Source organism: Silurus meridionalis, chromosome 2, assembly GCF_014805685.1.
Source record: "Silurus meridionalis isolate SWU-2019-XX chromosome 2, ASM1480568v1, whole genome shotgun sequence".
NCBI lineage: Eukaryota > Metazoa > Chordata > Actinopteri > Siluriformes > Siluridae > Silurus > Silurus meridionalis.
Genome location: NC_060885.1, coordinates 6,491,047 through 6,502,139, shown reverse-complemented (window position 1 = coordinate 6,502,139; position 11,093 = coordinate 6,491,047).

Sequence of the window (11,093 nt, the reverse complement as noted above, 5' to 3'; positions counted from 1 at the left end):
CTGTATTAAAAGTTCACCAGCTGTAAAGCCAAAGTAAAATAGCCACAATGATTTACATGATAAAAATAAGAGAAAGGGAAATTAAATATAAAGAACAGGAATTGATATGAGTAAACATACAAAAATATTAACATTTTGGTAAAAGAAACAACACACGGAGGCTGAACTATATACAAAAAAATCTAATAAGTTAAGCAGAAATAGAATAGCTATAATTAGAATAGTCACCAAATATACCTTGTCAATTTGTTAATACATACTATTTATGTGTTTATGTTACAGTGTACACTGTTAGAAATTGCAGTTAATTTACGGCAGAATTTCAACAGTATAATAATGTTGTGTTCAAAAGCAGTACATTACTGTTTTATTGTTGTTGTAAAATGATGTAGACAAAATATAAAGGCATTTTGCTGTATTTATTACTCAGAGAAAATAAAACATTACCGTACAGTATTTTTGTAAACTGCAGTGAGTTTCATTCAGCAAAATATTTGATAATCCTTCTGTAAAGTTAATTTTTTAAACTCCATTGCACTGAAATCACATTGTCTTTGTATCACACTAAAATTACTGGTGTTTTCCGCTGCTTTTCTGAAATTCGTGAAGCCTCCAGTGTTAGAAAAAACTTAATTATCGGTGTTATTGTGTTTTTGCCCAAAAGATCTGCGTGCTGTAGCTTGAAACTGTTCTTTATACAAGAATATTCTTTGCTACATGTTCTCTGTGAGTAATCATTTCCCCTCCACTAGTTCTAAACACACACATTTGTTTTTCGGGCGGTTAATCAGGATAAATCCGGAAAAGAGCACAAGGCTGTAGGAGTATCAAAGCGGACGTGTCTCCAGTCTACTTAAAAAATTAATAGATTTTAAGTGGGACTTTATATAAGTAATACACAACACAGACCACACACAAACATCGCATACACACACTCACAACACACACATCACACACATGCATATTCACTCAAAAATACTGTATATACTTGGGTGTTTTCTGTCATTCACTTTGTCTTTCTTTCCAGAGTAAATTATTTTTTACATTTAGATGTATTTCCATACATGTAAAAAGCTTTGGGCTTCTGGTTCACCATTGTTTTTATTTTATATAAATGTTCTATAAATAAGAATCTGTGTTATTTTCTTTAATGTTGTTTAGGTTTTATACTAAGACAGTTTAATAAAGAAATGATGTTTTGAAACAACTCTCTAAAGCTGATTTACTTCTGTTAAAGAGTACATTTAAACAGTGTTATGTTGTATTTGCAAAAACAGTAGCCAACTGTAAATTTCACCAACATTAAGACACTGGTAATTTTACAGTAAGTTGCTGGCAACCGTGCTGCCAGTTCTTTACTGTTTTTTAACGGAAACATTTTTAACAGTGTAGGTCTGAGCTGTGCATTAGTGCAGTTGAGAAATACTTGTGTGACCTGCTCTCAGTGTTGGTACATTGTGAATAAACACCAGATAAGATCAAGTTCAGATCAAGTTCAGTACCAACACAGGACATGTCTAACAGCTGGTTGAAGTGTATGTATACATATCCATTACTGATAATAATTAAAATAGTAACAATGTAACAATGTAACAATGATTTTGATTTGAATGATTTTGGCAAAAAGTGTTTAGAGATGAAAGCAGATTTTAAAACAAGATGGCCAGCACTCTTCAGTGTGCATGAGGTAAGTGAAACAACATACTCCTTTTTGTTAGAGGATTTAGAATACAATGAACAGACTCATAAACTGATTATTTGCTGATAGTCACAATTCATCAGTTGTAATTGTGCATTCACTTATTAATACATGGGTTATGTTTAAAACATTTTATTAATACGTGTGTGCAGAATTCAAAAGGATCACTCCAGTCAATTTGCAGTCTTTCTTCCTGCTGGATGTTCACTCTGCAAATCTAATCAAGGCATATAGCAAGAAAGGTGTTTAAAAAGTTTAGAAGCAGCTCTAAATGTGACCTTCACAAAATCTCTTCATTAAGAGATAAACTACACATGCTGTCTGTGTGTGCTATCAAGTCATAGCGTCTAGCACTAGCTGGATCTCAATGTTTCATATACTAGTGTAAAAGATATTCAATCTTAGGTCTTGTGGTTTCTCTAAATCAATTAAACATATTTGGGTTCATTTACTTGTTGTCCTAAATATTAAAAAAATAAATAATGAATTAGAATATCTAAAAGGGGGTCCGAAAAACGTGATATTTTTACAAAACATGTATGTCTAAACATATTGTGAAATCTTAGTTAATTGAATTTCTATGGGAAGAAACTAGCGTCAAGGTTCTTTTTCCAGAAATTGCATCCTTGATAGGTTTAGAGTGAAGAAATATGGTCTGTTTAAACTAGTTATATAATTTCATTTTGCACTTCCATGGAGAATTTTACGTGTTTATTCTCTAGTTTGCAGAACGATAACATTGAAATTGGACGTGAATGCATCCTAAAGAGACTTTGTGTGTACTTGGATAAAGATCCGTAGAAGCTAGTGAAGGAATACATGGTATGTTGGTATACCTTTAGTAAGGGAATAGTCTTAAAATAATTTAAGGTGTTTCCTTGTCACATCAGTTTGAAATATGTATGAGAGGGGCATTTCAAAGATCTGGATATATGTTTTTAAATTTTAGCTGTTGTACATTAATATGCTTATAACATGTTATGAAAAGAGATTCAATGAAGGTGGGATGTAATTAACATCAGGGTTTGAAATTACTTTTTTTTTAAATAGGCAGACGATGTAAGCAGACACACAACCATGGATGAGACCCTCTTTAGCATCTGTTATTCCACATGAAGGTGCTGAGCTTAATGATTCCCCAGGGGATGTGGTGGTCATTCTAGAGGGGGTGACTGTACTCTGTGAACTGGGTAATGTACCTTTTGTATAATATAAATTGTATAATTGTGAATATTAGCCAAGCATCCCTTTGTTAAAGTGCTTAAGTTCACTTACTTTTTAAGGGACAGTTCTAATTATTTGAGGTAGGGTGCTATAATACAGTTGAAAATCCATGAAAATGTAACCTTTTTTACCTGCAGTATTTCTGTTTCAGATTTTATGGTCATTTTATACTGGTTTGTTTCTAAATAATTTTAAGTTTAAACATTACCAGGTACTACAGTTCATTCTAGTTGTAATTAAAAAAATAAAATAAAATGTAATTTTCTTATTACAAATTAAAAATTGTATAACAAAGATTTGCATTTTAATTTATTTCAAAAGTGTATAACAAAGGATTTGCTCTTACCTTCTCATAAGTGCACAAAAACAGGTGAATTCCCTAAGCCTGGCTTTGCTTTAATCTTGCACAATCGGCGATGATTTTTCCAGAAGCATGTGAGAGTTTGAATGTGTTATGTTATTTTGATGTGAGTGAATCTATTAAAAGCTAAGTAGTTGACCTTATAGAAAATTCTACATGATTTATTCACGTTCATTTAGTGAACATAAAATTTTATTGTACGTTACATTTAAGTAAATTTAACAGTAAATTTTATTTTTTGAGTGTTCATGTCTAGACCATTGTTAAGTATATACTGTCTACTCGTCTTGCCTTTCGTTCACTTCCGGTTTTGTTTGTTTGCTAAATGATCTCTTGGCTTTTGGCTACTCTTGCCTGTTTTCCAACTCTGTCTTTGGATTACCCTCTTTCTTTGCATTATTTTTACTTGTATGTGTTTAATAAACCATGAATGGATTTCGAAACAACCTGGTAATTCAACTATGTTACATAATACTTCGCTTGAAGCTAATCCAGTGGAGAAAAAAAATGGCTTGAGTCACTCGCATCTTATCAGGGAGAGATGGTAGCAGCGTACCTAGAACAGGTACCTAGAGACTGCTAATGCCAATCTATTGCAAGCACTTTGTGCAAGTATACTTGCAATATCTCATCTTCTACTATGGTTGAGAAGCTTAACAACAAAGGAGTAGGTGATTCCTGGCTGTGTAGTGTAGTCACTGTTGGGGAGGAAGTGAAGGTCTGGCAGATTTCCCTAACCTTTTTATCATAGAAAGAGTCAAAGTTTTCAACAGCCAGGGAGGGTGGAGCAGGTGGAGCAGGGGGGTTTGAGTAGTGAAGAGAAGATGTTGTGGAGTTTACGAGGATCTTGTGCAGAGGCCTTGAGCTTTTTCTTGTAGAAGGCAGTCTTAGCAGAAGTCGCATCCAAAAAAATTTTGATGAGGAGGGCACGGTAAGATGCAAAGTCTGCGTTTTTTCCAATTACTCTCTGCTGATCTAAATTCTTGCCAATTGCTGTGCAAAGCTTCCGACAGCAAGGGAGTGGGACAAGAAGTCTTCTTGGGTTTAGTGGTCAGGGAGCAGAGGAGGTCCATGGTTAAGGAAAAAGAGGAGATTAACATGTCAGTGGCAAAGGAGTCAGGTTTGGGAAGAGATAAAAGAGTACAGGAAGCTACAGAGGAGGAAGAGCTGGAGGGGAATTTAGGACGGATAAGAGAGAGATGTTGGAAATTGTTTTTAGGTAGGTAGGGGTTGGTAGTGGGGAAGCAGTCATGCCTGTAGCTGGGATAGGGCGAGTGTAAACCAGGTCCAGGTCATTTCCTCTGTTGTGTGTGGGAGGGCAGGTGTTAAATGTCAAGGAGAAGGTATTCAGAAAAGCTAGGAGGCAAGATGACTGAAGTTTGTCAGATAGGAGGTTGAAGTCACCAAGAACTATCAGAGGGGTGATGTCAGAAGGGAAAGTACTGAGGAGTGTGTCCATCTCTTCTAGGAAGTTTCCAAGGAGACCAGGAGGCCGGTAGATGACAATGATAAGGCTAATTAAAGTGGTAACTGAATCTGCATGGAATTCAGAAGAAGATGTTATATGAGACAAAAGGAGAGGTGTTTAACACCATCTTTGTAACAACATTAAACCTGTTCCACCACCTCTACCAGTTTCTCTTGGCAAGTAAGAGGAAGCAGGGGCAGAACACAGAGCAGCTGGTGTAGCTGTGTTCTGTAGGGATATGCAGGCTTCAGTGAGTGCCAGAAAGTCAAAGGTATAGTTGAAAGCTAAGGCTGTGTTAAAGTTCACAGTCTTCTTCTTCTTTCAGCTTCTCCCATTAGGGGTCGCCACAGCAGATCATCCATCTCCATACCCGACATCCTTTACATCTGCCTCTTTTAAACCAACTACCTGCATGTCTAACCTCACCACATCCATAAACTCTGCCTTGGCCTCCCTATTTTCTGGCAGCTCCATCCTCAACATTCACCTACCGATATACCCCATGTCCCTCCTCTGCACATGCCAAATGTACTTCTCTAACACACTCTCCATTACTTTGCACTGTTGACCCTAGGTACCTAAACTCCTCCACCTTCTCCACCTCTTCTCACTACAACTGCACCACTCCACTGTCCTCCCTCTCATTCACACACATGTACTCTGTCTTGCTCCTACTGACTTTCATTCCCCTTCTCTTCAGTGCATACCTTCACCTCTCCAGGCTCTTCTCAACCTGCTCCCTAATCTTACCACAAATCACAATATCATTAGAAAACATCATAGTCCAGGGAGACTCCCGTCGGACCTCATCTGTCAATCTGTCCATCATCACTGCAAACAAGAAAGGCCGATCCTTGATGCAGTCCAACCTCCACCTTGAACCAGTCTGTCGTTCCTACTGCACACTTCACTGCTGTCACACTGTCCTATACATGTCCTACACCACCCTCACATACTTCTCTTACACACCTGACTTCCTCATACAATACCACAACTCCTTTCTTGGCACCCTGTCGTATGCTTTCTCTAAAGCTACAAACACACAATGCAACTCCTTCTGACCTTCTCTATACTTCTCCATCAATATTCTCAAAGTGGTGCTTTTCCTCGGCATGAAACCATACTGTTACTCACAGATGATCACCTCTTCTCTCAGCCCGGCTTCCACTACTCTTTCCCATAAATTCATGGTGTGACTGATCAACTTTATTCCCCTATAGTTACTGCAGGTCTGCACATCACCATTATTCGCTAAAGATCGGTACCAGCACACTCCTTCTCCATTCATCAGGCATCCTCTCACCTTCCAAAATCTTGTTGAACAACCTGGTTAAAAACTTCACTGCCATCTCTCCTAAACATCTCCTTGCTTCTACCGGTATGTCATCTGGTCCTACTGACTTTCCACTCTTAATCCTCTTAATTGCTGCTCTCACGTCCTCTTTACTAATCCTATCCACTTCCTGGTCACCATCTCCACACCATCCAACCTCCTCTCTCTCTCAGTATACACCCCAATTGACCGGTAACCCAACCTCGGGGGCAATCCTGCAGCAGACAAATCCCTAAAGAAATTCCAGAAAGAGGGGATTCTGTAACGAAATCCATCCACAATGTAACCACCACAACAGCAGAGGGAGACATCGCCTGAATATTGAACACACAGGTTAAAACACACTTCCTATTACAGCATTCTTAAGCCATGCTCACCCTAGCAAAGTATTGCAGTGTCCTTGCGTACCAAGCCTGTTTATTGTGTGCTTCAGACTATTGATATGTTTATACCATCTTTTGCCTTCAGTTTTGTTTGCTCTCTGACTGATCTCTCTGGCTTTTGGATATTCTTGTCTTTCTCCCGATTTTGCCTTTGGATTACCCCTTTTGTTTGTATAATTTTTACTTGCATGTGTTTAATAAAATGTGAATAGATTAAAATAAAAATAAAATAAATTATTATATTAAATTATTATTTATCCCTTCACTCTGTTATCGTATTTACATTTCAATTTAACTTCCAATAGATTTAAATTCTACTAGCTATTTCCCCAAACGGTATTTGAGAATGATGGTGGCAAACACATCAAAAGTAAAAAAACAAATAAACAAACAAACAGACAAATAAAATATATTTAAAAAAAAGCTTATAATCCTGCTGAACAATTCAAAATTTTCTCCAAATTAATCCTGGAAATAAACCTATTATTTAGTTTAAATGCATTGAAAAAAGAAATCAAAGCTTATCAAATCAAAAAAGTTTACCAAAGCAATCAATAGTAATCAATGTATAGTTTAGAGAACACAGGAAAAACAAAACATTGTTGTTTGTATAATGTAATAATTAAATTCAAGTTGTAGAAAGAGAAATAACAATAGAACCCCAAGTTTAGTCTATGCATACTACACTGTAATAGTGATTGATGAATGCTTTGATTATGCAAGACATTACCTAACAATGCAGTTATATTTCAAAATGTACTAAATCTTACTAAATTTAAAAATCTTTTTCAATTATTTACATAACATTCAGCCAAAGAGCTGTCAGTAAAACTCTAATATATTTAGAAGACAAATTACTATATGATTTTGTTTGATTTATATTTTTAGGTCTGTATAAAGCAGATATAATGTAAACCCATATATATTGATTTTTGTATTCTAATAAACTGATTTTCTTCTTAGAGCTGCATGAATCGGTAAAATGAGACTCCTACGTTAAGCCAAAAACAGATGGGTAAAAACAAGCAAAATTCTGCACCATAACTCAGGATGCTTGGTGAGGCAGATTTGAAGCAGGTTGCAACATTTCCCACTGTATCCACCGCAACTAATTCCAAGTCTTGGTAGCAGCAAGAGGCGCTGTAGACTGCCGTCGTGACGTTCACGCCAGTGGCATTGAGAACACTGGTGGTGTCGAGGTTGCCGTTTCCCTTCAGAGTTCTCACTTTCTGAACACCTGACCAATCAGTGATGTTGGCAGTGAGGTACCATGAGGAGAAGCTGCAGTTTCCTGAGCAGTTGCTATATATGCTAACTGCCTCACATATCGGTGGAAAAATATCGGTTACCTTTAAGAAGTAGAGAAACAGTTATATTTCAACACGAGGTCTCTAATGACTTATATGTAACGATCTCTCTCACACACACACACACACACACACACAACACACACACACAATTGTTTTAACATACAGTAAATTAAACAATCATTTTGGCAAAGGGACATGTAATTAACATGTAATAAACAATGGAGCAAAGGTAAGAATCTGTAATGTATATTTTGGCAGAACCTTTGCCAGTTTATTGTCAGGATTAAGAGAAGTTGAATGTAACGTAAGTAATTACCGGAGCAACAATAGCAATGCGCAGCAGGCGTAATTGAAATCGCTTCCATTTGGAACTTCAGCTTCAATTATCACAGTGACATCAGTTCCAGAGGAAGTAGTTTCAGGAACAGTCAGAGTTACTGTGCCATTTGCACTGCCTCCAGTATCGAGGGTTAAGGACGTGTTAAAGCTAGCGGCAAAATTTCTATCATTGCTGATGCCGATATTAAGGCTTTTTCCAGAGCCTGTGGTGGTGACTGTGAAAGGCAGAGTCAATTGTTTTCCCGGTGCCACTGTTCCAACAGGTTGAGTCTGTCAGATTGTAGGAAGAAAGTCAATTTTACCATGATAATTGACATAAAAACATTTACATATGTATTATTATTATTATTATTATTATTATTATTATTATTATTATTATTATTATTATTATTATCCTCATTATTATTATTATTATAGACATTTTATTGGAGCCATATTTAAATTCCATTGTATGTTTTCTTATTATTATTATTATTATTATTGTACATTAATAAAGGAGTGGCAATAAGGATCATTGTCACTACCATGATTTAGAAAAAGGCCTGAACATCTCCTGCTTTAAAAGTATGGAATTACTGTGCTTTCTTGAATACTTACAACCTTAGAAATTTAGGGCTAGTACCCTGTGCATAAATCTATGCCACAAAACAATTTAATCGTTGAAGTCTCTAGAAAGATTCCTCAATTTTATAGCCTGGTTCTTGGTTTTAGAGAATAACAATTGTGACCTTATCAATACATACATTCGCTTTCTAAATTATAACTAATTATTGTAGCTAAATTTGTCAGAAATACATTTACCTTTGCACATTTTATTTTTTTTAAATTGTAATCAAATGTTGCTATTACTATAACATATAACAATAACAACAACAACAACAACAATAATAATAATAATAATAATAATAATAATAATAATAATAAAAATAATAATAATAATAATAATAATAAATTAATGGATTAAAACTTACCGTAATAGTCAAATTTGATGTTTGGAACTGAGTTGGTGTCTGTCTCTGAAAGGTGCTGTCTGAAGCTTTAGTTGAACTGAGCTTTCCCAAAACCCGAACAGTGAACTTTCCTGCTGGGATGCTGGTGAAGGTCACCAAGTATTGTCCACTAGCTACCTCTTCTAGTGTCCCAGTAAAAGAGTTTGAACTCGAGGCTTCCACCAGTGACACCTCTGTAGGACTCCCACTGTCCAGACCGACCAAAGTGAGCAACAAGGTGACGGTGTCTGATCAATGGAAAATTAAGGAAGAGCCATTAGTTTGAAATCATTTAATCAATTACAGTAGTTAATGGATTATCAATTTCGAAGAGTTGTGCATTTACTTGCTGAAGGCCTGGTGTTTAATTCAACATAGCTTGTATGAAGACCTTGAGAAGCATTCACAAATGCAAAGAGGAAGTCAACCACACTTTGACCTGAAAAGTGAATATAAAAAAAAATAGACTCATTAACTACATTTTATTTAAATTCTGAGATCTAAAAAGAGAACAGGGATGCAAAAACAATGATTTTACCAACAACTCTGATGCTGTAGGGTTGGTTTGAATTCATTTTCAAGACCCACAGTCCAGTCTGGTCTGCAACATTTGGTTGCACTGTATGAAAGTTACCAACATTCTGAATGATCCCCAAATTCCCATTCAGTTCAGTGCTGCTCTGTGAGACTCCTGGGTTAGATAACAGCACCATTATAAGAGTTTAGTGCAGTATTAAGTAATATTGACATTACATGAGTTTCTGTGTGCTCTCTCAATATAATAAGGGTATACTGGTTAATTTCACAATCTGCACACCTGCAGGACTAGTGAGGGTGTAATCTAGAGAGTTTCCTGTGATGTAAATCACCAGGTTTTGCATTGTAGAATCCACAATGAATGAGAAGCTTTCAGTTTTTCCTGTGTTTCTTACAGCCTGGAGTAGTGTGACCTAAAATGGAAAATTGCTGTATTTTAAACAGGGATAACTTTATAAGGACAAATGAATGACATTAAAGTTTATATTTTTAATATAAATATTTCTGTAATGCTGCTTTGAGACAATATCCATTATTAAAGTGCTATACAAATAAAATTAAATTTGTTTCATCTATATGTATCAGTGGCGGGCCGTTGGTACCTGGGCCTTCAGTGGGCACTTACCTGACTTGATCCACCTCTTAATAGCACCTCTATCACGTTGCAATTATAGAAACCATCAATACTATACAAAAACGCAATATAACAACGCATGGCATTACAGAGAAAGAGACATTTCACATATGGAGGGTGAATACCATTTTACTAAAGCAAGAAACCCAGTTAAGACTCCAAACATCTACACTACCACCGCAACTGTGCACCTACATCAGGAACACACCAATGAACAATGTGATGCCTATCCAAGTCATGTTTATAAAAGAAGCAACATTTATCCATATAAGATAACATTATGCTACTAAAAAAAGTATTCTTTTAATTACCATTGTAGATTTGGAGGTAACTGCAATGATATCTGTCAAAATGAAAACAATCTTCACTAAGTTTAAAAATAAAGCCTCAGGACAAGTTGAGAAGCTGATGGTTGTAAAGCTCCTGATAATTTTACAACTTTCTTGATTTTATATTATTAATCTTAGAAATCTCACGCAATGACATGCAGTAATACGATGTGCAAGAACATTACATTTCTTATGTCATGTTTTGGACACTAGAGGTCTTTATTGCCCTTTTTTGTTTTCCCACTCTCTCTGTTAAATACACTATATATACAAACGTTTATAAACACAATACCACATGATTTGTATGTGCTTTATGAACATCCAGTTCTACATTTTGTCCACATTTACTGTTCTTCTAACCTTCACTCTGCTGGGAAGATGTTCCACTAGATTTTGGAGTGTGCTTGTGGAGATCTGTGTTTTTTCATCTACAAGGATAATAGTAAAGTCAGGTACTGATGTAAGGTGAGGTGAAGAGGTCTGGGTG